This window comes from Tachyglossus aculeatus, unplaced genomic scaffold, assembly GCF_015852505.1.
Source record: "Tachyglossus aculeatus isolate mTacAcu1 unplaced genomic scaffold, mTacAcu1.pri SUPER_6_unloc_5, whole genome shotgun sequence".
Classification (NCBI taxonomy): domain Eukaryota; kingdom Metazoa; phylum Chordata; class Mammalia; order Monotremata; family Tachyglossidae; genus Tachyglossus; species Tachyglossus aculeatus.
The window spans coordinates 1174284-1201456 of NW_024044840.1; the positions used below are offsets into that span (position 1 = coordinate 1174284).

General features: G+C 43.0%; 2 pseudogenes; both read right to left on the reverse strand.

The window, feature by feature from the left end:
• Positions 1–9014: 9014 nt before the first annotated feature.
• On the reverse strand, positions 9015–23053 carry LOC119922135 (annotated as a pseudogene).
• A 2240-nt stretch (positions 23054–25293) lies between these two features.
• LOC119922136 lies at positions 25294–26032 on the reverse strand (annotated as a pseudogene).
• Between the last annotated feature and the right edge of the window lie 1141 nt (positions 26033–27173).

The window sequence follows — 27173 nt, forward strand, 5'->3', positions numbered from 1 at the left end:
GTGGAGAGCCCTGAAGCCAGTTATTGTGACCCTCAAGTAAATGCCCATCACAACCATCATAAAATTCATCCAGGGTTTGTTTTTTTTGTTTTTTATGGGTTTTTTTCGTGCTTATTATGTGTCAAGCACTGTTCTTGGATGTGGATGTTCTAACTGCAGGGGTAGATTCAAGTTTTATCAGGTTGGACAGTCTCTGTCTCACAGAGATCTCACAGTCTAAATAGGAGGGGGTAAAATCCCCAATTTTACCATTGGGGATTGGGAAGAAACTGAGCCACAGAGAAGTGAAGTGACTTGCCCGAGGTCACACAGTGGACAAATGCCAGAGCTGGAATTGGAATCCAGTTCCACAGATCGCCAGGCCTATGCTCTTGCCACCAGGCCACACTGCTCTTTTTCTGAGTTTCAGTTGGCACCCTCCACCAGAGTTAGGCTCTGGTACCTAGCAATTTCCCTCCCCATTTCCCGGCTAGGTAGAGTGGGGAGGGTGGTGAATCAGTGTAGCTGATGCTCTGTACTGAGGGACAATTTGATTCGAGGGGTTCCCTGGTCTCATCAACAGTCCTTTTGGGGGTTTGTAAAACTTGGCTAAAACAATTTTAAGAGACAGGATCGAGATGAAATGGGGCAGGGACAAGTTGACAGTGGGGGGGGGGGGAAGGGGCCTTGGGCAAGTAAAAAGGAAAAAATAATGTTTCTGTGACTATGAGGTCTGACCTACACAGTGGGCTTCAAAAGGACAGTCTTGTTTAAAAGTGTTTGAGAACACTATTGTTGCTAACTAGGACATGCCTGCCTGACCGGTACTCACCTTTGTCAGGCCAAGGCGGAGAAGCCATGTGGGACTGTTGTTCCAGCTGCCCGGTCACTGCAGCATAAGTCAGTTGGAGGCTGATGGAAGAAGGAAAACAAGGTACTGGTCTTTTTAAGTGGGGTTTATGGATTAGGGCCCCACTTTGTTTCACAATCTACTTCACACTATTTGGTGAGATCACAAGGGAATCACTTGGGATCCCTCTCCTCTCTACCCAGCCTTGATGATCAGATTACCGCTCTCCACTCTACCCGTTACACTCAGCTAGACTCACTCGCTCCCCTTTCCTTTCGCCGCTCCCATACCACTAACCCACAGCCCTGGATCACTGCCACTGTCCGCCTCCTTCGCTCTTATGCTTGAGCTGCCGAAAGTTGCTGGCGAAAGTCTAAACACCGTGCCAACCTCGTTCACTTCAAGCTTATCCTTTCCGGCCTTAACTCAGCCCCCTCCTCTGCCAGACAAAACTATTTCTCCTCCCTTATTGAAACCCATGCCCATCATCCCCGTCAGCTCTTCCGTACATTCAACTCTCTTCTCAGGCCCCCGGTTCCTCCCCCTCCTCCTTCCCTCACCCCCAACGATCTGGCCTCCTACTTCATTAATAAAATTAAATCCATCAGGTCCGACCTCTCCGAAGTCACTTCCCCCCCTTCTCCAACCCCCCGGCTCTCAATACTCTCTGCTACACTCCCATCCCTCCCAGAAGTATCCTCAGAGGAGCTCTCCTCTCTCCTCTCAAGTGCTACTCGGCCATCTGTGGTTCTGACCCCATTCCTTCTCATCTCATGAAATCTCTCGCTCCATCCCTTCTCCCCTTCTTAACTTCCATCCTCAACCGCTCACTCTCCACTGGTTCCTTCCCCTCTGCCTTCAAACATGCCCATGTGTCTCCCATCTTAAAAAAAACCCTCTCTTTACCCCACCTCACCTTCTAGTTATCACCCCATCTCCCTCCTACCATTCCTTTCCAAAATCCGTGAACGAGTCGTCTACACGCTCTGCCTCGAATTCCTCAACACCAACTATCTCCTCGACCCCCTCCAGTCTGGCTTCCGTCCCCTCATTCCACAGAAACTGCCCTCTCAAAGGTCACCAATGACCTCCTGTTTGCCAAATCCAACGGCTCATACTCTATCCTAATCCTCCTCGACCTCTCAGCTGCTTTCGACATGGTGGACCACCCCCCTTCTCCTCAACACGCAATCCAACCTTGGCTTCACAGACTCCGTCCTCTCCTGGTTCTCCTCTTTTCTCTCCAGTTGTTCATTCTCAGTCTCTTTTGCAGGCTCCTCCTCCCCCTCCCATCCCCTTACTGTGGGGGTTCCCCAAGGTTCAGTGCTTGGTCCCCTTCTGTTCTCCATCTACACTCACTCCCTTGGTGACCTCATTCGCTCCCACGGCTTCAACTATCATCTCTATGCTGATGACACCCAAATCTACATCTCTTCCCCTGCTCTCTCCCCTTCTCTCCAGGCTCGCATCTCCTCCTGCCTTCAGGACATCTCCATCTGGATGTCTGCCCGCCACCTAAAACTCAACATGTTCAAGACTGAACTATTTGTCTTCCCTCCCAAACCCTGCCCTCTCCCTGACTTTCCCATCACTGTTGACGGCACTACCATCCTTCCCATCTCACAAGCCCGCAAACTTGGTGTCATCCTCGACTCCGCTCTCTCATTCACCCCTCACATCCAAGCCGTCACCAAAACCTGCCAGTCTCAGCTCCACAACATTGCCAAGATCTGCCCTTTCCTCTCCATCCAAACCACCACCCTGTTCGTTCAAGCTCTCCTCCTATCCCGTCTGGGCAACTGCATCAGCCTCCTCTCCGATCTCCCATCCTCATGTCTCTCCCCACTTCAATCCATACTTCATGCTGCTGCCCGGATTGTCTTTGTCCAGAAACGCTCTGGGCATGTTACACCCCTCCTCAAAAATCTCCAGTGGCTACCAATCTGCGCTTCAGGCAGAAACTCCTCACCCTCGGCTTCAAGGCTCTCCATCACCTCGCCCCCTCCTATCTCACCTCCATTCTCTCCTTCTACAGCCCAGACCGCACCCTCCGCTACTCTGCCACTAATCTCCTCACCATGCCTCGTTCTCACCTGTTCCGCGGTCGACTCCCGGCCCACATCATCCCCCTGGCCTGGAATGCCCTCCCTCCACACATCCACCAATCTGGCTGTCTTCCTCCCTTCAAGGCCCTACTGAGAGCTCACCTCCTTCAGGAGGCCTTCCCAGACTGAGCCCCTTCCTTCCTCTCCCCCTCGTCCCCCTCTCCATCCCCTCATCTTACCTCCTTACCTTCCCCACAGCACCTGTATATATGTATATATGTTTGTACGTTTTTATTACTCTATTTATTTTACTTGTACCTATCTTTTCTGTTTATTTTATTTTGTTAATATGTTTGGTTTTGTTCTCTGTCTCCCCCTTCTAGACTGTGAGCCCACTGTTGCTTAGGGACTGTCTATACATGTTGCCAACTTGTACTGCCCAAGCATTTAGTACAGTGCTCTGCACACAGTAAGTGCTCAATAAATACGATTGATTGACTGATTGGGAGTGTTCAAGGCATTCAAGAAGTTTACTGACATGACAAAATAAGTAAACACTGTCTAAATGAAAACGCCATGTATAGTATCTGAATCAAATTCCCAGTCTATACTAGATAACTAGATAAATTAAATTGTGACAGGAGGTGATGATTCTGGTAATTCAGGAACAACAAAAAACTATTTCTCTAGATATTTTCACACAACTGAAGAAAATGTATTTTCTTTCTTGAAATATCTGGATAATTACTTCAATTACTTCACTTATTACTGTACCTGGCTCAGAATTGTCATTTTTTGAACATCTTAGCTAAGCGGTAAACAAAACGTAATCAAAAATAATATGAATCCTGCCTATCAAGAGCATATAGTCTATCACAGAAAACAAAAATAATACAATGTAGCTGCAAAGGCATGGGTGGATAAATATAAGCATTCATCATCATCGACAACAATAATAATATATTTTTTAAATGACAGGTTTTGAGTACATAGCCACATATGCAGAGTACAAAGGACAAAAGCAATTGCTTAAGGGGCAGGGTAAGAAATGATATCAGACAGAGCACAGGCCTGAGACTCAGAAGGACCTGGGTTCTAATCCTGACTCTGCCACATGTCTGCTGGGTGACCTTGGACAAGTCATTTAATACTTTAACTACTAGAGAAGCAGCGTGGCTCAGTGGCAAGAGCACGGGCTTTGGAGCCAGAGGACATGGGTTCAAATCCCGGCTCCACCAATTGTCAGCTGCATGACTTTGGGCAAGTCACTTAACTTCTCTGTGACTCAGTTACCTCATCTGTAAAATGGGGATTAAGACTGTGAGCCCCTGTGGGACAACCTGATCACCTTGTAACCTCCCCAGTGCTTAGAACAGTGCTTTGCACATAGTAAGCGCTTAATAAATGCCATCATTATTATTATTACTTTGGGCCTCAGTTACTTCATCTGTAAAATGGAGATTAAGCCCTATGTGTGACAGGGACCAAAGTGATTAGGTTGTATCTACCCCAGCACTTAATACGGTGTCTGGCACATTATAAGTGTATAAAAAATAGCATTAAAAATAGTTACAAAAAGATAGACAAGGTAGAATAGGAACAAGGGATTAAGTAGGGGAAGAGGAGGAATGAAGAGGGAAAGTAGTGTCTCTGGTGAGAAACTTTCTTCCTTAAAAGAAAGATCTCAAAACTGTTGACTTCTGGGCCTAATCTGGTCATGAAATAAATCATAATTGTGGTATTTGTTAAATACTTACTGTATGCCAGACACTGGACTAAACACTGGGGTGGATACAAGCAAATCAGGTTGAACATCGTCCCTGTCCCACACGGGGCTCACAATCTCAATCCCTATTTTACGGATGAGGTCACTGAGGCACAAAGAAATAAAGTGACTTGCCCAAGGTCACATAGCAGACAAGTGGCAGAGCCAAGAGTAGAACCCATGACCTTCTGACTCCCTGGCCAATGTTCTATCCACTATACCATGCTTTTCTCAAATGAAGTAGCAAAATGAATGACCTTCTCACTTGGAAGGTGGTCACACTATGCTCACAGCAAAGGCACTGACTGAAAGTCTTAGGACCCAACTATGTTGCAGGCCATGGTCTTAAAGATGGTTGGGAGCAATCTAACACCATTATGGCCAGCAGGATGACTTCTGCAGGCACAAAACTGAACACAAATGAGTCATGTCGCTCATCCAGAGAATGAAAATGTTTTTCATCCATTCATTCATTCAGTCGTATTTATTGAGCACTTACTGTGTACAGTGCACTGTACTAAGCACTTGGAACGTATAATTCAGCAATAAAGAGAGATAATCCCTGTCCACAATGGGATTACAGTCTAGAGTCAGAGGACCTGATTTCTAATCCTATGTACCTGCTGTGTGATCTTGGGAAAGTCACTTCACTTCTTTGTATCTCAGTTCCCTCATCTGCAAAATGGGAATTCAATGCTTTCTCTCCCTCCCACTCAGACTGTGAGCCCCAGGTATGACCTGATTATATTGTATCTACCTCAGTGCTTAATGCAGTGCTTGCCACAGAGTGTTTAACAAAGAACACAATTATTATTATTATTATTATTATTATTATTATTATTATTATTATTATTATTATTCTCACTATCATTATTAGTGTACTGGTTGAATTATTGGGGCTAGGATCTAGGTCTCTTGACATTCTAACCCATACTATCTCCAATATTTAGTATCGTAGTTTATTTATGATAAAATGTGTAACTAAAAATCCTTGCAGAAAAGAAACTTGCCCTGGATAGTTAAAATTTTCCTTGTCTCATTGCTGCATTCATTCATTCAATTGTATTTATTGAGTGCTTACTGCGGGCAGAGCACTGTACTAAGCGCTTGGGAAGTACAGGTTGGCAACATATACAGACGGTCCCTACCCAACAGCAGGCTCACAGTCTAGAAATGGGAGACAGACAACAAAACAAAACATTAACAAAATAAAATAAATAGAATAGTAGATATGTACAAGTAAAATAGAGTAATAAATCTGTATAAACATATATAAAGGTGCTGTGGTGAGGGGAAGGAGGTAGGGTGGGGGGATGGGGAGGGGAAGAGGAGGGAGGGGGCTCAGTCTTGGAAGGCCTCTTGGAGAAGGTGAGCTCTCAGTAGGGCTTTGAAGGGAGGAAGAGAGCTAGTTTGGTGGATGTGCGGAGGGAGCGCATTCCAGGCCAGGGGGAGGATGTGGGCCAGGAGTCGATGTGGGCCAGGGGTCGACGGTGGGACAGGCGAGAACGAGGCACAGTGAGGAGGTTAACGGCAGAGGAGCGGAGGGTGCGGGCTGGGCTGTAGAAGAAGAGAAAGCAGGTGAGGTAGGAGGTGGCGAGGTGATGAAGAGCCTTGAAGCCAAGAGTGAGCAGTTTTTGCCCGATGCGTAGGTTGACTGGTAGTCCCTGGAGATTTTTGAGGAGCATTCCCCGAGTATTTTTGCACAAAGAGGATCCGGGCAGCAGCATGAAGTATAGATTGAAGTGGGGAGAGACAGGAGAATGGGAGATTAGAGAGGAGGCTGATGCAGTGTTCCAGTCGGGATAGGATGAGAGATTGAACCAGCAGGGTAGCAGTTTGGATGGACAGGAAAGGGCGGATCTTGGAAATGTTGTGGAGGTGAGACTGGCAGTTTTTGGTGACAGATTGGATGTGAGGGGTGAACGAGAGAGCAGAGTCGAGGATGACACCAAGGTTGCGGGCTTGTGAGACAGGAAGGATGGTAGTGTCATCAACAGTGATGGGAAAGTCGGTGAGAGGGCAGGGTTTGGGAGGGAAGATAAGGAGTTCAGTCTTGGGCATATTGAGTTTTAGATGGCAGGCAGACATACAGATGGAGATGTCTTGAAGGCAGGAGGAGACACTAGCCTGAAGGGAGGGAGAGAGAGCAGGGGCAGAGATGTAGATTTGGGTGTCATCAGCGTAGAGACGATAGTTGAAGCCGTGGGAGTGAATGAGTTCATGTGGTCCTCATGAAATTATTATTGTCTGGAAATAATCCCATGTTAATGGAATGTAGGGATATAAATTACCTTTATATAACTGTCCAAGCATATATATGAATGTGGGCTAAAAAGGTGAGTAAAAATAGTCCATGCCACATTGTGCACGTGCAACATTTTCCTCTGCAGTGCGGTGGCATTTGCGACTTTTAGCACCATTTCATGGTCCTCAGACTTAATGACAGTCCATAGTTCCATTCTGTCTCAGTGAAGCAGTTCACAATCACCTGCATGTCTTCTGCCAGACTTTCCTCAAGTTTTAAAAGTTCCTGAGGATTACCTCAAATGAATTTTGACCATGTTTAAAGTCTGCTGAGTTGGAGGTTTCCCAGTGTATCAGAAGACTATCAGAAAAACTTTCAGTTCTTGTTTAATCCTCAAGCCCAGCAGAATGAAACAGATCGCTTTGCTCCCTCTGATGATTAGGAAAGGATTCTAAAGGGTACTTCGAAATCCTGCTCTACTAATCACACTGCTGAGGAACAGAGCTTGGATTTTGATGTACTTCTGTTGTCCATCTAACTTAATTAGTACTATAATTGTCAGCACACAAGTATGCTGATGGTATCAACTAGTTTTGTAAAGTTTATATCTACAACAAAGATGTTTTTGTGTTGCTTGTGCGCTAGTGTTATCTGTTCAACTGATCATGCCATCTGCTTTTCTACATTTTATTCTGAAGCTACATGGTGATTTGGGAACTGCACGGTTTACTATATTCTTTAATAGTCAGTCTAAGAGGATTCTGGCTGTTTTCTATCCCTCCCTGGTAAACAGTTGGTACCCTTTATGTTGTTTGTTTGGTTTTTCTTTTTTTGTTTGCTTTCTTAATCTTAATAGTATTTGTTAAGCAGTTACTATGTGCCACCTAATCAGGTTGGACACAGTACCTGTCCCACATGGAGATCATAGTCTTACTCCCCGTTTTACAGATGAGGTAACTGAGGCCCAGAAAATCTGTGACAACATTATAATAATGATAATAATAACAATAAAAAAGAATTCCAAAGACCATAGTAATTCACTAATAGCACTCACCTAAGGCCAGTTCTTTCTCTTTTCTGGGTTAGAAGTTATTTATTTCATAAGGTTGAAGGCAAGCTTATGCGGGATTCGTTCATTCTTTCAATCGTATATTACATATTTACTATTCTATTTATTTTATTTTGTTAATCTGTTTTGTTTTGTTGTCTGTCTCCTCCTTCCAGACTGTGAGCCCGCTGTTGGGTAGGGACAGGCTCTATATGTTCCCCCTCTTCCCCCTCTCCATCCCCCCCGACTTACCTCCTTCCCCTTCCCACAGCACCTGTATATATGTATATATGTTTGTACATATTTATTACTCTATTTATTTTACTTGTACGTATTTATTCTATTTATTTTATTTTGTTAATATGTTTTGTTTTCTGTCCTCCCCTTCTAGACTGTCAGCCTACTGTTGGGTAGAGACTGGCTCTATATGTTGGCAACTTGTCCTTCCCAAGCGCCTAGTACAGTGCTCTGCACACAGTAAGCGCTCAATAAATACGATTGAATGAATGAATATGTTCCTCCGCTCCTCCTCCTCCCAATCCCCCCTGCCTTACCTCCTTCCCCTCCCCACAGCACCTGTATATATGTATATATGTTTGTACATATTTATCACTCTAATTATTTATTTTACTTGTACATATTTATTTTATTTATTTTATTTTGTTAATATGTTTTGTTGTCTGTCTCCTCCTTCCAGACTGCGAGCCCGCTGTTGGGTAGGGACCGGCTCTATATGTTCCCCCTCCTCCCCCTCTACATCCCCCCACCTTACCTCCTTCTGCTCCCCACAGCACCTGTATATATGTATATATTTTGTATGTATTTATTACTCTATTTATTTTACTTGTACATATTTATTCTATTTATTTTATTTTGTTAATATGTTTTGTTGTCTGTCCTCCCCTTCTAGACTGTGAGCCTACTGTTGGGTAGGGACTGGCTCTATATGTTGCCAACTTGTACTTCCCAAGCGCTTAGTACAGTGCTCTGCACACAGTAAGCACTCAAATACGATTGATTGAATGAATGAATGAATCCTAAACTCAGCTCACGATCATTCCTTGCTAAATTACTCAAACAGCCTAAATAATCACAGGAATTCTGTTTCTCAAAATCAGTTTCTTTAGAGCTTCCTTTACCTCCTTGTTTCTCAAGCTGTAGATCAGGGGGTTTAACATGGGTATCACCACTGTGTAGAAGACTGACATCACACGATCTTCATTTAGTGAATAGTTAGAACTAGGTTGTAGATACATAAAGATTAATATCCCATAGAATATAATGCATCTGTCAGATGGGAAGCACAGGTAGAGAAGGCTTTGTGCCTGCCTTCAGCAGTGTGCAAGATGGAGGACAGGACATATGTGTAAGAAGTTAGAATTATGAATAAGATGCCTAACATATTTAATCCTGCACATGTAAAAATGAAACTTTCATTCACATGGATGTCTGAGCAGGAGAGTTTGAGGAGTAGAGGGCTAATGTAGAAAACCTGTTGGATGACATTAGAGTCACAGAAAGACAGGCTACTTATGTAACTTGTATGAATCACTGACTTCAAGAAGCCTGCAACATATGCCCCAGTAATCATTTTAAGGCATATTGCTCTGGACATAATTATAATGATAATAATGACATTTATTCATTCATTCATTCATTCAATCATATTTATTCATTCAATCGTATTTATTCATTCAATCATATTTATTAAGCGCTTACTGTGTGCAAAGCACCATACTAAGCGCTTGGGAAGTACAATTTGGCAACATATAGAGACGATCCCTACCCAACTACGGCCTCACGGTCTAGAAGGGGGAGACAGACAACAAAACAAAATATATTAACCAAATAAAATTAATAGAATAGTAAATATGTACAAGTAAAATAGAGTAATAAATTTGTACAAATATACATACAGGTGCTGTGGTGAGGGGAAAGAGGTGAGGCGGGGGATGGGGAGGGGGAGAGGAAGGGGCGGGGGGATAGGGAGGAGGAGTGGAAGAAGGGGGCTCTGTCTGGGAAGGCCTCCTGGAGAAGGTGAGCTCTCAGTAGGGCTTTGAAGGGAGGAAGAGAGCTAAATTGGCGGATGTGCGGAGGGAGGACATTCTAGGCCATGGGGAGGATGTGGGCTGGGGTTCGATGGCGGAACAGGCAAGAATGAGCCCAAGTGAGGAGATTAGCAGCAGAGGAGCAGAGGGTGTGGTCTGGTCGTAGGGGTATTTGATATCCAGTCGGCTGTCCGTGACCCTTCCCCATGAAACATTTAGAGAGGAGAACAAAGGGTGAGGCATTGAGGCAGTATATCCACACACTGGAGAAACCTAGGAGAAAAACAACTCAGTAAGTGACAAGGCAAAACCATGAAGAGTTCTAAAGGGAAGGTGTTAGGGCAGCTCATTGAGAAAGGAGGCAGACATAATGGTTTCCAATTTCAATTTGATAAACAGGCATGATTATAACTCAACTTAGATCAGGTACATTCAATTCATTTGTCAATTTAGAGTATTCATTTGTGGGTTATCTGTGCAGATTTCTCAGAACTCATCAGCTGCAACCCTACAGCATGACGCGGGAAGCAGCATGGCTAAGTGGAAAGAGCATGGACTTGGGAAGCAAGGTAGTGGGTTCTAATCCCCGCTCCACCACTTGTCAGCTGTATGACTTTGGTAAAGTCACTTAACTTCTCTGGGCCTCATCTGCCTCATCCATAAAATGGGGATTAAGATTGTGAGCCCCACGTGGGACAACCTGATGACCTTGTTTTTATCCCAGTGCTTATAACAATGCTTGGCACATAGTAAGCGCTTACCAAATACCAACATTTTTATTATTATTATCATCAGTCAGTATTTTCTCCTAGGAACTTTCTCCAAGGAGTATTGTGGAAAGTGTATGATTCTGGGAATGATGAGGCCTAAATTTTGATTGGCCTGCTGATTGATCTAAGGCAGGTTATGACTTCTCAACATCAATTTACTCTTCCTGGAACAGGGATAGTAATCTCTGCCTCTTCCTATGTCCCAGAGATACTGTGTGAATTGATTGAAATTGTTGATGTGAAAATTCATTAATTCTTTCAATTGTATTTATTGAGCACTAACTGTTTGCAGAGCAATGCAACAATTAACAGACACATTCTCTTCCCACAACACGTTTACAGTCTAGAGTATTTTTGGGAAAGAAACAGTATGGAAATTTACTCTACAGTCAATTTTTCCACTGCACAAATGTGCACCTTCTGTTTCAAGAGAACACAGCAATTTATTCTTCTGACAACATGCTTCTGCCTGGAAACTGAATAAAGTAATAGTTGTGTGTAGGTGAGTAACATTAGATTGTGAGTTCGTTGTGGGCAGGAATGTTCCTGTTGCTATATTGTACTCTCCCAAGTGCTTGGTACAATACTTTGCATACAGTAAGTACTCAATGGATATGGCTTAATGAAGGAATCAGACTCAGAGTGTTTCACCATAATCAATCAATCGTATTTACTGAGCACTTACTGTGTGCAGAGCACTGTACTAAGCGCTTGGGAAGTACAAGTTGGCAACATATAGGGACAGTCCCTACCCAACAGTGGGCTCACAGTCTAAAAAGAGGAGACGGAGAACAAAACCAAACATACTAACAAAATAAGATAAATAGAATAGATATGTACAAGTAAAATACATAAATAAATAAATAGAGTAATGAATATGTACAAACATCTATACATATATACAGGTGCTGTGGGGAAGGGAAGGAGGTAAGATGGGCGATGGAGAGGGGGACAAGGGGGAGATGAAGGAAGGGGCTCAGTCTGGGAAGGCCTCCTGGAGGAGGTGAGCTCTCAGTAGGGCCTTGAAGGGAGGAAGAGAGCTAGCTTGGCTGATGGGCAGAGGGAGGAGGTGGATGGGCAGAGGGAGGGGTTCACCATAAGTTTTCCTTAATGCAGGTTCTGCGTTCCCCCCCCCCACCACATTTTCCATTTAGTACTCTCTCCAGGTATGCATGGGATACTTTTTTTTAATTCCCCATCAAACGTTTAGAGAGGAGAAAAGAGGGTGAGTCATTTCCATTGCCTTCTCACAACATCTGATGAGCCAAAGAATCATCCTTCCCCGCACTTTCCAGATGAGGTCTTCCCTTTTTGGATTTATCTGTGGTCTGCCTTGTTCACATTATTGCTCCCCTCCATTGGATGAAGATTACTGATAATTGAGAGTTCTTAATTCCTTCCCACCTCAAAGAGATGATGAGAAAATGAACAAGTTCACCTCCATGCCAGATTTTCCTCAGATATATGTTAGCTTGCAAGTTCATTATTTTAGATGAAATGTGACTTTGGGCATTTGACAATGTACATAGTACAGTTTCTATGTACTCATTCCTGGCTGAAAGACCTACTGCCCTGAATCCTGGGTCATGGTGCTGCTTTCATTTCCCACCATTTTACCTCCACTGTTCAAATCCCCAACATGTCTCTCAGTGCCAGCATCTTTAGCCAAGGGAGTCAGGGTAAAGTGTAGGTTAGGAGTATTCCAGAGATCTCTGCCCTACCCCCTCTCATTTTTTGCCAATAAAATGGGTTATTTCCTGTAATTGCTCATCTGATACAAGGTTGTAGCAGGTTGTAGCATCTACACTCCAGGGGGAACCTTCTGATCTGCTGCATTTCTGACAGATGAACCAACTTTAGCGTGCTTTAAGCAGTGCTACCTCTCTCAGGGTTGCACCTGGAGAGTTTCCAGTACTTCACAAGTCTCGACTATGGGAGGGAGAGTCGAACAAAGGTATACCCATTCCCTTCGTAGCTTGAACATTGGCTAGTGAGTGGAAGGCAATCTGATACAAGTCAAAACTCATCTGCGCTGGGCAGCAGCAGCATGAGAGAGTCGAAGACAGTGACTTGTTTACTGTGCAGAAGGAGGCAATGGTAAACTGCTTAAATATTTTCATGAAGAAAACTCTATGGATATACTATCAGAATTGTTGCAGATGGAAGTAGGGCAATCTGAGATAGATGTACCTATGGCATTACTATAGGTTGGACACCACTTGACAGCATAAGACAACAAGCAGTGCTAAAACGTCATCACTTCCCTGCCGTGTGATTTTGGGCAAGTCACTAAACTGCTCTGTGCCTCAGTTTCCTCATTTATTAAATGGGTGTTCGGCACCCATTCTCCCTCTTATTGACACTGTGATCCCAAAGTGGGCCAGGGACTCTACCTGATCTGTATCTTGTATCTACCCCAGCACATACCTGAGTACATGGCACATCATAAGCACTTTTTCATGGTATGGGTAGATACAAGCATCGAGTAGATACTAGCTAATCAGGTTGGACACAGTCCATGTCCCATTTGGGGCTCACAGTATTAACACTTATTTTACAGATGAGAAAACCGAGGCACAGAGAAGTTGAGTGATTTGTTAGAGGCCACACAGCAGACAAGCAGCAGAGCCAGGTTTAGAATTCAGATCCTTCTGATCCCCAGGCCGGTGTCTACCCACTATGCCATGTTACTTCACTTAACAAACACCGCAGTTAGTTTTAATTATCATGAAAAAGTAGCAAGGTGTATTGGATAGGACACGGGCTTGGGAGTCAAAAGATCATGGATTCTTCTCCGAGCTCCACCACTTGTCTGCTGTTTGATCTTGGGCAAATCAATTCAATTCTAATCTGTCACCAAAACCTGCCAGTCTTCCCCCTACAACAACCCCAAATCTTCCCTTTCCTCTCCATCCAAACCGCTACCTTGCGGGTTCAATAACTCATCCTATCCCAACAGGATTACTGCATCAGCCTCCTCTCTGATATCCTATCCTCCTGTCACTCCTCACTTCAGTCTATACTTCACTCTGCTGCCTGGATTATCTTTGTGCAGAAACGCTCTGGGCATGTTATTCCCCTCCTCAAAAAACTCCAGTGGCTGACTGTCAACCTATGAACCAAGCAAAAAATCCTCACTTTCAGCTTCAAGGCTCTCCATCTCCTTGCCCCCTCCTACCTCACCTCCCTTCTCTCCTTCTCCAGCCCAGACCACACCATCTGCTCCTCTGCTGCTAACATCCTCACTGTATGTCGTTCTAACCTGTTCCACCGTGGACCCCCGGCCCACGTACTTCCCCTGTCTTGGAATGCCCTCCCTCCACACATCTGCCAAGCTAGCTCTCTTCCTCCCTTCAAAGCCTTACTGAGAGCTCACCTTCTCCAGGAGGCCTTCCCAGACTGAGCCCCCTTTTTCCTCTCCTCCCCATCCCTGCCCCCAGCCCTACCTCCTTCCCCTCCCGACAGCATTTGTATATATATTTGACAGATTCATTACTTTATTCATTTGCATGTACATATTTACTATTCTGTTTATTTTGTTAATGATGTGCATATAGCTTTAATCCAATTTGTTCTGACGATTTTGCCACCTGTCTACGTGTTTTGTTTTGTTGTCTGTCTCCCCCTTCTAGACTTGTTGGGTAGGGACCGTCTCTATATGTTGCCGACTTGTACTTCCCAAGAGCTTAGTACAGTGCTCTGCACAGTAAGCGCTCAATAAATATGACTGAATGAATGAATGAATTCCCATTTCCGGGCTTCAGTTACTTCATCTGTATAATGGGGATTGAGAATGTAACGCTCCTGTGAGACAGAGACTGTGTTCAACTCCATTTGCTTGTATCACCTCAGAGCTTAGTACAGTGCCTGGCACATAGTAAGCACTTGCAAATACCATTATTATTATTATTATTATTATTATTATTATTATTATTATTATTAGCTTAATACTCATCAGCTACAAGATTTGTGGAGATTGAAGGGCTGTAGAAATTAGCAATGGGAAAATCATCCTATGAACAGACTCTTTAGGAAACACTTGTCTGTCTTATGCTGTTGAGTCGTCTCTGACCCATAGTGACTCAATGGACATGCCTTTCCCAGAAGACCCCACCTCCATCTTCATTTGTTCTGGTCGTGTATCCATAGAGGTTTCTTGGTATAAATGCAAAGATGCTTTCCATTGCTTTCTTCTGTACAGTAGACCTGTCTTCACCTTCATTCATTCATTCAATCGTATTTATTGAGCACTTCCTGTATACAGAGCACTGTACTAAGAGCTTGGGAAGTACAATTCAGCAACAAACAGGGACAATCCCTGCCCACAACTGGCTCACCCATGTCGCTGCTGTACAGCACAGATGAGTTTGATTTGTAGCAGATTGTCTTCCACTTGCTAGCCACTGCCCAAGTCTGGAATGAAATGGATATGTCACTGCTTGACATTCCCTCCCAGTGCTGAGACTGGTAGATTACTGGAAACTCTCCAGGTGCCATCCTGAGAGGGTTTTAGGAATTGCTAGTAAAGTTTATTTCTGTCAGATTGGAGTCATACTGATTGGCTTAGCTAGCACCACCTTGACAGATCCTCATCACTCCTCTCAGTAGGCAATTCTCCCACAGTGAGAATTGCTTCTGGCTGATCTCAGCCCCAGACTGATTGACTGGTAATGCTATCTCCTACCCCAGTGCCCCAGACTATGCAAAGTGATGACAATCCAGATGACAATCTAGGCATTTAACTAGGCATCACAGGAAGACATTAAATTTCCTGGCCTATCAACCTTCCTAGGATGATTGGGTAGGACAAGGGAGTTAAATAATTTGTATTTCATTGATTTTCCAGGTCTGTTCTGGGATTCAATTTGGAAATGTTCTTATTTGGTCTCATGACTTTTGGGATTTGTTTCCCCAAATGATCTGAAAACTGATGAAATATGAAAGCATATGGATTGGGCAATTCAAATCAATTAGTCAATCAGTCGCATTTAGTAAGCCCTTACTGTTTGCTGAGCACTATACTGAGCACTTGGGAGAGTACAATACAATAGAACTAGTAAATGCATTCGCTGCCCACAATGAGCTTACAGCCTAGATGGGGGAACAGACATTAATACAGATATATTTTACAATATAACATTATCATGCATTCTTCCAGGCTGGTTCACAGATTACATCTTGGAGATAGAACATATTCAACTCTTAAGGGGAACTGTTAGGTTGTATCTAGTGGAGTTCCCATTCCTCTGTTAATAGCAAAGGGGGGACACACACTATCAATCAATCATATCTATTGAGTGCTTATGTTAAGTGACTTGCCCAAAGTCGCACAGATGATAGTGGCAGAGCCGGGATTAGAACCCATGACCTCTGACTCCCAAGCCCGGAATCTTTCCACTGAGCCATGCTGCTTCCCTACTATGTGCCAAGTGCTGGGGTAGATACAAAGAGACAAGAGAATAAGGTTCCGCAGTCTAAATAGAAGGGAGAAAAAGGCATTGAATTCCCTCTTTGCAGATGAGGGAACTGAGGCACAAATAAGTTAAGTGACTTGCCCAAGGTCACACAGCCGGTAAATGAGGGAGATGGGATTAGAACCCAGGTCCTCTGACTGTGGGTTCCGTGCTCTTGCCACTAGGCTGAAGTGATTCTCTATCCTCAGGCCATTGTAGAAAGGTTGTTATTTTGGAAATCTTATGAGGAGTCCATTAGAAAATTTTAATAACTAATATCAGTGCTGTTTTAATACAGTCGAGAAATGAAATGCTAAATGTGATACTGTTCATGGCAGTAGCTTGAGGGGGAAAATGGATAGAGAAACATTTCTAACAGAGAAGCATATCTGTAAATTTCAGTTCTTAAAATTTTCAGTTCTTTCTTTGCTACCTCATGCAAGTAGCCAGTCAAGTAAATGTTTCAGGACACAATGTGTAGTGAGCCAAATTTTCCCCAAGGCTTAATCCTTTCTTGGGATTTGATGAAGCTCTAGCTGTCTATTGACGAATTGTACTTTCCAAGCGCTTAGTACAGTGCTCTGCACACAGTAAGTACTTCATAAATAGGATTGATTGATTGAATGAATGAATGAATGAAGCACATTAAATTTTTAGTAAACTAGAACAATTAAATGCACAAATGTTGCAGGACTAGAATTCAGTGGCATCTCAAGGTGACAGTTTCAGTATTCTTGTTTTACCCCAACTTTAATCATTGGAGCTATTCACCCCCTTTAAAACTGAGGACATTTTAGGAAAAAGAATTTCAACACATCCCTTTTTTGGTGTTTGGTTGATGGAACAGTGTAACACTGTTGTCTTTAAGCAGTGTAAATGGTTCAAGAATGAATTATTGTGGGCTGTAGAGGTTGGATATATACATCCTTCCCAGCAGTATCCTCAGATGAGATCTCCTCCCTCCTTTCAAGTGCTACTCCAACTACCTGTGCCTCTGACCTCATTCCCTCTCATTTTATGAAATCTCTAGCCCCTTCCCTCTTCCCCTTCTTAACTTCCATCTTCAACCACTCACTCTCCAGTGGTTCCTTCCCCTCTGCCTTCAAACATGCCCACGTCTCTCCCATCCTAAAAAAGCCCTCTCTTGACCTCACCTCCCCTTCAAGTTATTGCCCTTTCTCCCTCCAACCATTCCTTTCCAAACTCCTTGAACGAGTAGTCTACACCCACTTACTCGAATTCCTCAACGCTAATTCTCTCCTCGACCCCCTCCAATATGGCTTCTGTCCCCTACACTCCAGTGAAACTGCTGTCTCAAAGGTCACCCCTGACCTTCCTCTTGACAACTCCAACGGCTCCTACTCTATACTAATCCTCCTTGACCTCTCTGCTGCCTCGAAACTGTGGACCACCCCCTTCTCCTCAACACGCTATCCAACCTGGGCTTCACAGACTTCATCCTCTCCTGGTTTTCTTCTTATCTCTCTGGCCGTTCATTCTCAGTATCCTTTGCGGGCTCCTTTTCTCCCTCCCATCCCTTTACTGTAGGGGTTCCTCAAGGGTCAGTTCTTGGTCCCCCTCAGTTCTCTATCTACACTCACTCCCTTGGTGAACTCATTCTCTCCCACACCTTCAACTATTATCTCTATGCTGATGACACCCAAATCTACATCTCTGCTCCTGCTCTCTCTCCCTCCCTTCAGGCTCAGGTCTCCTCCTGACTCCAGGGCATCTCCAACTGGATGTCTGTCCGCCATCTAAAACTCAATATGTCCAAGACTGAACTTCTTATCTTCAATCCCAAACCCTGCCCTCTCCCTTACTTTCCTTTCACTGTAGATGGCACTACCACCCTTCCCATCTCAAAAGCCCACAAACTTGGTGTCATCTTCGACTCTGCTCTCTCGTTCACCCCTCACATCCAATCCATCATCAAAACCTGCCAGTCTCACCTCCACAACATCAGCAAGATCCGCCCTTTCCTCGCCATCGAAACCGCTACCTTGCTGGTTCAATCTGTCATCCTATCCCGACTGGATTACTGCATCAGCTGCCTCTCTAATCTCCCATCCTCCTGTCTCTCCCCACTTCAGTGTATACTTCACGCTGCTGCCCGGATCATCTTTGTGCAGACACACTTTGGGCATGTTACTCCACTCCTCAAAAATCTCCAGTGGCTACCAGTCACACTCGGCCTCAAGGCTCTCCATCGCCTCGCCCCCTTGTAGCTCACGTCCTTTCTCTCCTTTTACAGCCCAGCCTGCACCCTCCACTCCTCTGCCGCTAACCTCCTCACAGTGTCTTGTTCTCTCCTGTCCCACCATCGACCCCCGGCCCATGCCTTCCCCCTGGCCTGGAATGTTGCCAAATTGTACTTCCCAAGCGCTTAGTACAGTGCTCCGCACACAGTAAGTGCTCATTAAATGCGATTGAATGAATGAATGAATTAATGGAATGCCCACCCTCCACACAACCACCAAGCTAGCTCTCTTCCTCCCTTCGAAGCCCTACTGAGAGCTCACCTATTCCCCTCCCTATCCCCCCCGCCCTACCTCCTTCCCCTCCCCACAGCACCTGTCTATATGTTTGTACACATTTATTACCCCATTTATTTTACTTGTACATATTTATTATTCTATTTATTTTATTAATGATTTGGATATAGCTATAATTCTCTTTTGTTCATTTTGACAACTGTCTACATGTTTTTGCTTTGTTGTCTGTTTCCCCCTTGTAGACTGTGAGCCCGTTCTTGGGTAGGGACCATCTCTATATGTTTCCAGCTTGTACTTCCCAAGTGCTTAGTACAGTACTCTTCACACAGTAAGTGCTCAATAAATACGATTCAATGAATGAATCCAGATAATTCACTTGCTTGACTCCTTTCCACTGCTTTGATTTCTAGTTGAAGTGTATTATAAAGGAGTAATGGGTTACTAATTTTTAATCAACAAATGGTATTTGTTGATTAAAACTGCACACACTGCGCACACACTGCGCACTCGGAAACACGGAAGCCTCCAAAACTAACCCTTGCAAGGGCCAGTCTGGCTGAGGGGACGAGTCAGCCGCGGGTGCACGAAAGACACCTGCAGTTGAGGAAATGGCTGCATCGCCACTGACTTCCTCAAACGGCACGACGGGCCAGACACCCTTATTGGCCCAGAAGCCGCCAAGCGAGCTCTCTTCCTCCCTTCAAGGCCCTACTGAGAGCTCACCTCCTCCAGGAGGCCTTCCCAGACTGAGCCTCTTCCCCTCGTCCCCCTCTCCAACCCCCCATCTTACCTCCTTCCCTTCCCCACAGCACCTGTATATATGTTTGTACATATTTATTACTCTATTTAACTTGTACATATCTGTTTATTGTTTTTGTTAGTATGTTTGGTTTTGTTCTCTGTCTCCCCCTTTTAGACTGTGAGCCCACTGTTGGGTCAGGACCGTCTCTATATGTTGCCAACTTGTACTTCCCAAGCGCTTAGTACAGTGCTCTGCACACAGTAAGCACTCAATAAATACGATTGATGATGATGATGATTTATTGAGCACTTATTGTGTGCAGAGCACTGTCTGTGTTATGTAAATTTAAGCAGTGGCCTCCAGTCTCCTTCTGGTATCTGGGTGAGCACTCACGTGAATCTAACTCTAGACTCTAGGTTCATTGTGGGCAGGGAATATGTCTGTTGCATTGTTATAGAGTCCCCCAAGTGCTTAGTACAGTGCTCTGCTCACAATCTAAGTGCTCAATAAACATGATTGAGTGACTGACTAACTGATTTGAGCATTGAAGAGAAAAAGACATGAGAGCATACAGTCTCCACCACTTGTCTGCTGTGCGACCTTGGGCAAGTCACTTAACTTCCCTGTGCCTCAGTTACCTCATCAGTAAAATGAGGATTGAGACTGAGCCCCACGTGGGAAAAGCTGATTACCTTGCTTAGAACAGTGTTTGACACATAGTAAGTGCTTAACAAATACCATAATTATTATTATTATTCTCCATTCCAACCCCTCTTAGTGCATATATGATTGCTTCTTATTATTAATGAACCTCTGAAAGAGTTCTGTCAGTGAAAATTTTGATGGCTGCTGTGCTCCCTCGAGAGATAATGGGTAAGTAAAGATGAAGCTTTCATTCCAGGGCACTGTTATTCTAAATACAAAAATACTGCATCGTGGCCTAGTGAAATGAGCTCGGACCTGGGAGTCAAAGGACATGGATTCTAAGCTCAGCCCTCTGCTACATGTCTGTTGTGTGACCTTGGGCAAGTCTCTTTACTTATCTGTGCCTCAGTTACCTCATCTGTAAAATGGGGATTAATACTGTTAGCCCTTTGTGGGACAGGGCCTTGGTCCAACCTGATTACCTTGTATGTACCCCAGCACTTGGAACAGTGCTAGGCACACAGGAAGCCCTTAACAAATAACAAAATTATTATCATTATTGTCTCTACCTCAGCTCTTATAATATGGACTTTAGCACATAGTAAGTACTTAACGTGACATTATTATTATTTTAAAATGTGTGGGTGTGGAATTTAAATGAACAAATTGTGTCTTTACAAAGTATGAAAAAAAAAAGAACTAAGGAAGCTCCACTCCTTGAACTACACACTGTGATTAGATGAAGAAGCAGAGAGAACAGTTAAGACATGGGGCAATTCAGGCCAAAAAAAAAAAATACTCTGCTAAGGTAGAATAAAGATTTTATATTTTGTCCTTCAGAATTCAAACTAGCTGTCTAAAATTGACTTGACAGACCCAGTAGTGGGGAGAGCATTTGAACTAGAACAGTTCTTGGCACATAGTAAGCGCTTAACTTGGTAGGATATGGCATGATCTCAACTCATTCAAAATTCAAGGATTCAGGGATGTGGGGCTTCTAATAATAATGATGGTATTTGTTAAGTGCTTACTATATGCAAGGCACTGTTTTAAGCACTGGGGTAGATACAAGGTGATCAAGTTGTCCCATGTGGGGCTGACAGTTTTAATCCCCATTTTACAGATGGGTAACTGAGGCCCAGAGAAGTTAAGTGATTTGCCCAAAGTCACACAGCTGACAAGTGGTGGAGCCGGTATTAGAACACATTACCTCTGTCTCCTAAGCCCAGCTCTTTCTACTGAGTCACGCTGCTTCTACCTGGCCAATAGAACTCCAGGGAAAGGAGAGGACCTAATCCTGAGTGATTTCTTTTCCATTTGTGATTTTGCCACTCAAGACATTCTGTGGGATACTACATGGCACTCCCAAACCTATGACTAATGAAGTACAGGGGTATTTGAAATGGATAATATTTTAAGGATGCAATAGATAGAATGTAGATTATTTCCTGCTAAAACTAAAAACCAGAATAAATTATTGTACATTACATAATGTACTGAAATATAAGAGCAAAACAGTAAAATAAATCAAGGAGTGGAGATTTACAAAACAAGAAGACAGGTCATGAGGTGCCCCTAGAGACTTGTAGAAGAACTCATTTAGGACAGATAAACTGAAAAGGAGAATTTAAATTGTTTTCGTAAGAAAGCTGATAACACAATTTCATTACTGGAACCAGACTGTTTTTAATGCTTTTTTAAAGGCTTCCCCCACGTCCGTGTTCCTCAAACTGTAGATTAACAAATTCAACACTGGAATCACAATGGCATAAAATATAGACACCACCATGCCATGCTCCAGAGTGTAGCTCGAATTGGGTCTGATGAATGCAGCGAGTAACGTACAGTGATATATCGTCTCTCCCTCTAGGCGGGAGGCACAAGTTGAGAAATCCTTGTGTCTCCCTTGAGTGGAGCAGATCCTCAGGATCCTCAGGATTGCATCCAGGATACAGCCATAGGAGATGAGCACAATCAGGACGGTGACCATCTCAATAGCACTCACAAAATTGAAGAGTAACACATCACTGATGTGCGTATCAGAGCAGGAGAGGGATAAGAGTTGGGGGATAGCACAGAAAAAAATGCCTGATTTCGTTGGAGCCACAGAAGAATAAACTGAAGGTGGCAGCTGTGTGAAAAATACCATGCAGCATGCCAACAATATGCGTATCAATGATAAGAGGCACATAGATTCTGGGTGACATAATGGCCATGTAGAGCAGAGGGTTAGAAATGGCTACATAGTGATCATAAGCCCTGGCAGCCAGGAGAATGCACTCAGTGGTTCCAAAAGTTACCAAGAAAATCATTTGTGCAGCATGGCCAGAAAAAGAGATGGATTTATTCACCACTAAACAATTCAGCAACATCTTGGGGGTGACAACTGAGGAGTTGCAGGCAACTAGGAAATATAAGACACTCAAGAAGTAATACATGGGGTTATGAAGCCGGGAGTCCATCCTGATTAGCAGAACCATTCCTAGGTTCCCCACCTAAGTGAAAATGTAGATGGCTAGAAACAGCAAGAACAGGATGATATGTAGCTCCCCAGGAACCGGGAATCCCATCAGAATAAACTCAGCCGTGGTAGAGTGATTGTGCATAGCCCTCATCTGCATGCAGTCCTGGAGGAAAACAAAAAATTGTGGCACTTATAAGCGATGTAATGTGCCTGGAATTACAATTAAGGTTGCCATTTTATCATTTATTTAGCTCTTTTTCCTTCCCCATTTTTCTAGTCAATTATTTTGACTCACTAGCCATTTATCGCGACACCACAATTTTAATGCATTAATACATAAAGTGGCAAGACTGTTTTCAACACCCAATTTAAATATAATATAAAGATCTCCTGTTATCCCTTGCATTTATAAAACCCATTGGTTTAATGCCTACTTCAATTCCCCTTATCAGACCTTCATCCATCCCTCCTACAAATTCAATTAACAATCCTCACCTGAATCATTTCCTAGGATTTCCAACTTCAAAAATAAAAATGCATCTTATATATTAGGTGCATTTTAATTTTTGAAGTTGGAAATATATACATATATAGCATAAATAACTTCACTAAAGGATGCTTTCATTATAAATGACACTTTTTCCTTGAAATATAAGTAAAGCTTGCCTTAGTATTATCTAACAGGAAAGTTGAATCAGGAGAATATCTGTCTCACAGGCTGAGGGTCTCTCCTTGGGTAGCCTGAAAACGAGATCATCACAGTGTGAGCCTGTCATCTTGACTGTGAGCCCATTGTGGGCAGGGATTGTCTCTGTAGCTGAATTGCACTTTTCAAACGTTTAGTACAGTGCTCTGCACACAGTAAGTGCTCAATAAAAATGATTGAATGAATGAATAGTAGGGTGAGTCCCAAGGATTATAACTCCACGATCTGGTGTAGCCTGGTATTAGAGTTCCAAAACATGGCAAGGCCTGAATACTTGCCATCAGAGGTTGGATTGTCTCAATTTAGAATCAGGGGAGCCAGGGACTTCTTGTTGGAGATTAGCACTTCAGTGTCCCCACTTCCTGACTTGGCTCCTTACCTCCCTCCCCATTCTCTGTTTTATAATCTTTTCCAGTTCAATCATTTCACTGAAACTCCTACTTCCTTGATCTCTCCTTCCCACTCCCACTTTATAGACCATAGCAGAGTGAATTTTCTTGGCAGAGCTTCCTTGTTCTACAGTCAGGAGAGACTCCTTTCTCTTCTAACCTTCCCCCAGGATCTCGGAGTCATTCTTGGTTTTTCTGCTCTTACTGCTTCTTTTCCCCAAGTCTAAGCAGAGTCACATTACACAATCCTTCACGATCCAGTCTGTGTAAATTAACCAAAAACTTTATTGGATATTCCCTTCTAAAGGTACAAGCTCCAAGAAAATCTTCTCATGAAGCTCTAGAAGGAAATGAAACAGGAATTTCCTTATAAGTTATCTCCGCAGCTCTATTAATTTTGTACTATGAGCCCAGGGAAACTAATTTCTGACACACCCAGGTGATCCATATCTCAGGTGAGTTATCTAGACATTCAAATGTACTTGGAAGAATGTACTTTGGGAATAATGAGAGCAACAGTAAAAAAAAAACCCAGTAGTAGTTAGAGGAATGTTTATTAAGTGCTTACTGGGAAATAGAGAGAGGCTTTAAGTATTCAGTTTCAAGTAATTGATTCCTAAATTTTAACAAGATTTAATAGCACCATGCTATCCCCTACTTCCCACCTGTTGTGAGAAAGTCCAGGAAGAACAGTGCTCATTGATAATGATTAAATAATGAGATGGGGTGACTGTACTGTACAGCAAGAGACCGGTCATTTTGCTATTGCTTTGGAGATAATCAATCAATCAATCAATCATATTTATTGAAGACTCCCCACATGCAGAACACTGTACTAAGTGCCTGGGAGAGTACAATATGAATCACTAAGTGCTTGAAAACCCTGACTTGCTCCCCTTGTTGCTTCCCTCATCCCAGCCCCACAGCACTTATTTCCGTATCTGACATTTACATGTCTGTATTGATGTCGGTCTGACCCCTCAAGCTTGTAAACTCACTGTGGGCAGGGAATGTTTCTGTTTATTGTTGTATCGTACTTTCCTAAGCGTTTATTACAGTGCTCTGAACTTGGTAAGCACTCAATAAACTATTGAATGAATGAATAAATGAATTAATTAATTAATGAAAATAGGAGGGTTGGTAGACAAGTTCCCTATTCACAAGAAGTATTAATTCCAGATTAGTTAATTCCCTATGGGTGAATTGAAAGGAATTTAAATCCGTTCCTATCATTGAAACCCAGAAAATAGATCAGTTTTAAAACATTTGTTTTTACTAATGTGAGTTGTGGTTAGTTGTAGTACTAATGTATATTATGCCATTTGTTAAATGTTTACTATGTTTTAAGCATTTGGGCGAACATAATGTCATCAGTTCAGGTATAGCCCAAGTCCAACATGGGGTTCAAAGCCTAAAGAGGTGAAAGAATAGGTATTTAATTCTCATTATAGAAATGAGAAAACTGAGTCACAGAGAATTTAAATGACTTGTCCAGTGTCACACAGTGGATAAGTGGTGGCACTGAGATTAGAACTCAAGCCTCCTCACTTCACATTGTGTGTTAGAGTCATAGCCCTATGAGTAGTCTATCATTCCTTATATGCTTCATCACTAAAAATGTTTCTCTATATCTTTTTTAAAAGCGTCCTTCACATCCTTGTTCCTAGACTGTAAATAACTGGATTTATCATGGGAATCACAACGGTATAAAATAGACACCACCATGCCATGCTCCAGAGTATAGCTTCAACTGGGTCTGACATATGCAGCTGGTATCATACTGTGATATATGGACACTCCCTCCAGGCATGAGGCACAGCTTGAAAAATTCTTGTGTCTCCCTTGAGCTGAGCGGATCCTCAAGATGGCAGCCAGGATGTAGCCATAGGAGATGAGCACAATCAGGACGGTGACCACCTCAATAGCACTCACAAAATTGAAGAGTAACAGTTCATTGACGTGTGTATCAGAGCAGGAGAGGGATAAGAATGGGGGGATATCACAGAAAAAATGTCTGATTTCATTGGAGCCACAGGAGGATAAACTGAAGGTGGCAGCTGTATGTAAGATGCCAAGCAGGACATCACCAATACAAGAGTCAATGATGAGTGACACATAAATTCTGGGTGACACAACGACCATGTAGAGCGGAGGATTAGAAATGGCCACATAGAGATCATAAGTCATGGCAGTCAGGAGAAAACATTCAGTGGTTCTAAAGGTTATGAAGAAAAGCATTTATGTGGTACAGCCAGAAAAGGAGTTGGATTTATTCCCCACTAAAAAATCCACCAAAATCTTGAGGGTGACCACTGATGAGTAGCAGGCATCCAGAAAAGGTAAGACACTCAAGAAATAGTACATGGGGTTGTGAAGCCAGCAGTCCATTCTATGCCCAGGTTACCCATCAAAGTGAAAAAATAGATGGCTAGAAACAGCAAGAACAGGATGATCTGTAACTCCTCAGGAACCGGGAATCCCATCAGAACAAACTCAATTATAGAAAAGTCATTATGCATGTTCACTGCCACCATGTTCAATCTGTAAATTGTAGAGAGTTTTGAAATTAAGAACTAAGCTGAAATGATCGTTTTATCATTTGTAAAATGATTTAGCCTTACATAGACATTTATCAGACATTTATTTATGAAGTCAGTATATTTATTCAATGTGTCAAACTTCTATTTTCTTCCTTTTTCCTTAAATAAAAATGACCAAATTCATTAGACAGTTTTAAAGTAAAATATGGACTGGATTCCGTTGAAAGCAACCAGTCCATATTGTCTAAATTTCAAGATGTTTTGCAAATTTCACCTTGACTTCAAACTTTCTTTGCTTAAACATTCCTTCTTATTTATTCTCCACAAGCACAGAGAAATGGAAGCATGAGTAATCTGGGTGAGTTTGAGTCCTAGGCAATTTAGGTAAATGAGAATTTAAAAAAACCACACAACTCTATTCCTTTCACAATAGATTTTGCACCTGAATGTTGCTTCTCTCCCTTATGCCTCTCCAATTTTTCCTTCATACAGTTGACATATCACCTTTTCTGAGTGACATATGTATGATATTCTCATCCTTCCAAACATCCAATATCTACCTATTTCTTCATAAGTGAAAGCAAACCCACAGCATTTTTCTTCAAGGTTCTCCATCCGTTGCTTCATTCTTAGTTATCCATTCTTCTCCTGCTACTCTGCAGCTAATACACTTCATTTTGTGGCTTTGAGAAACAGGATGACTATGAGAAGCAGTGTGCCTTAGTAGAAAGAACCTGGGCTTTTGAGTCAGAGGATATGGGTTCAAATCCCAGCTCTTCCACTTGCCTGCTGTGTGCCTCATTTACCTCATCTGTAAAATGGGGATTAAGATTATGAACCCCACATGGGACAACCTGACTACCTTGTATCTACCCCAGCGCTTATAACAGGGCTTGGCACATAGTAAGTGCTTAACAAATACCATTATTATTATTATGATGATGTAATTTTCTAACTGTGCCTAGCTCACTACTCTCACATCTGTTGTT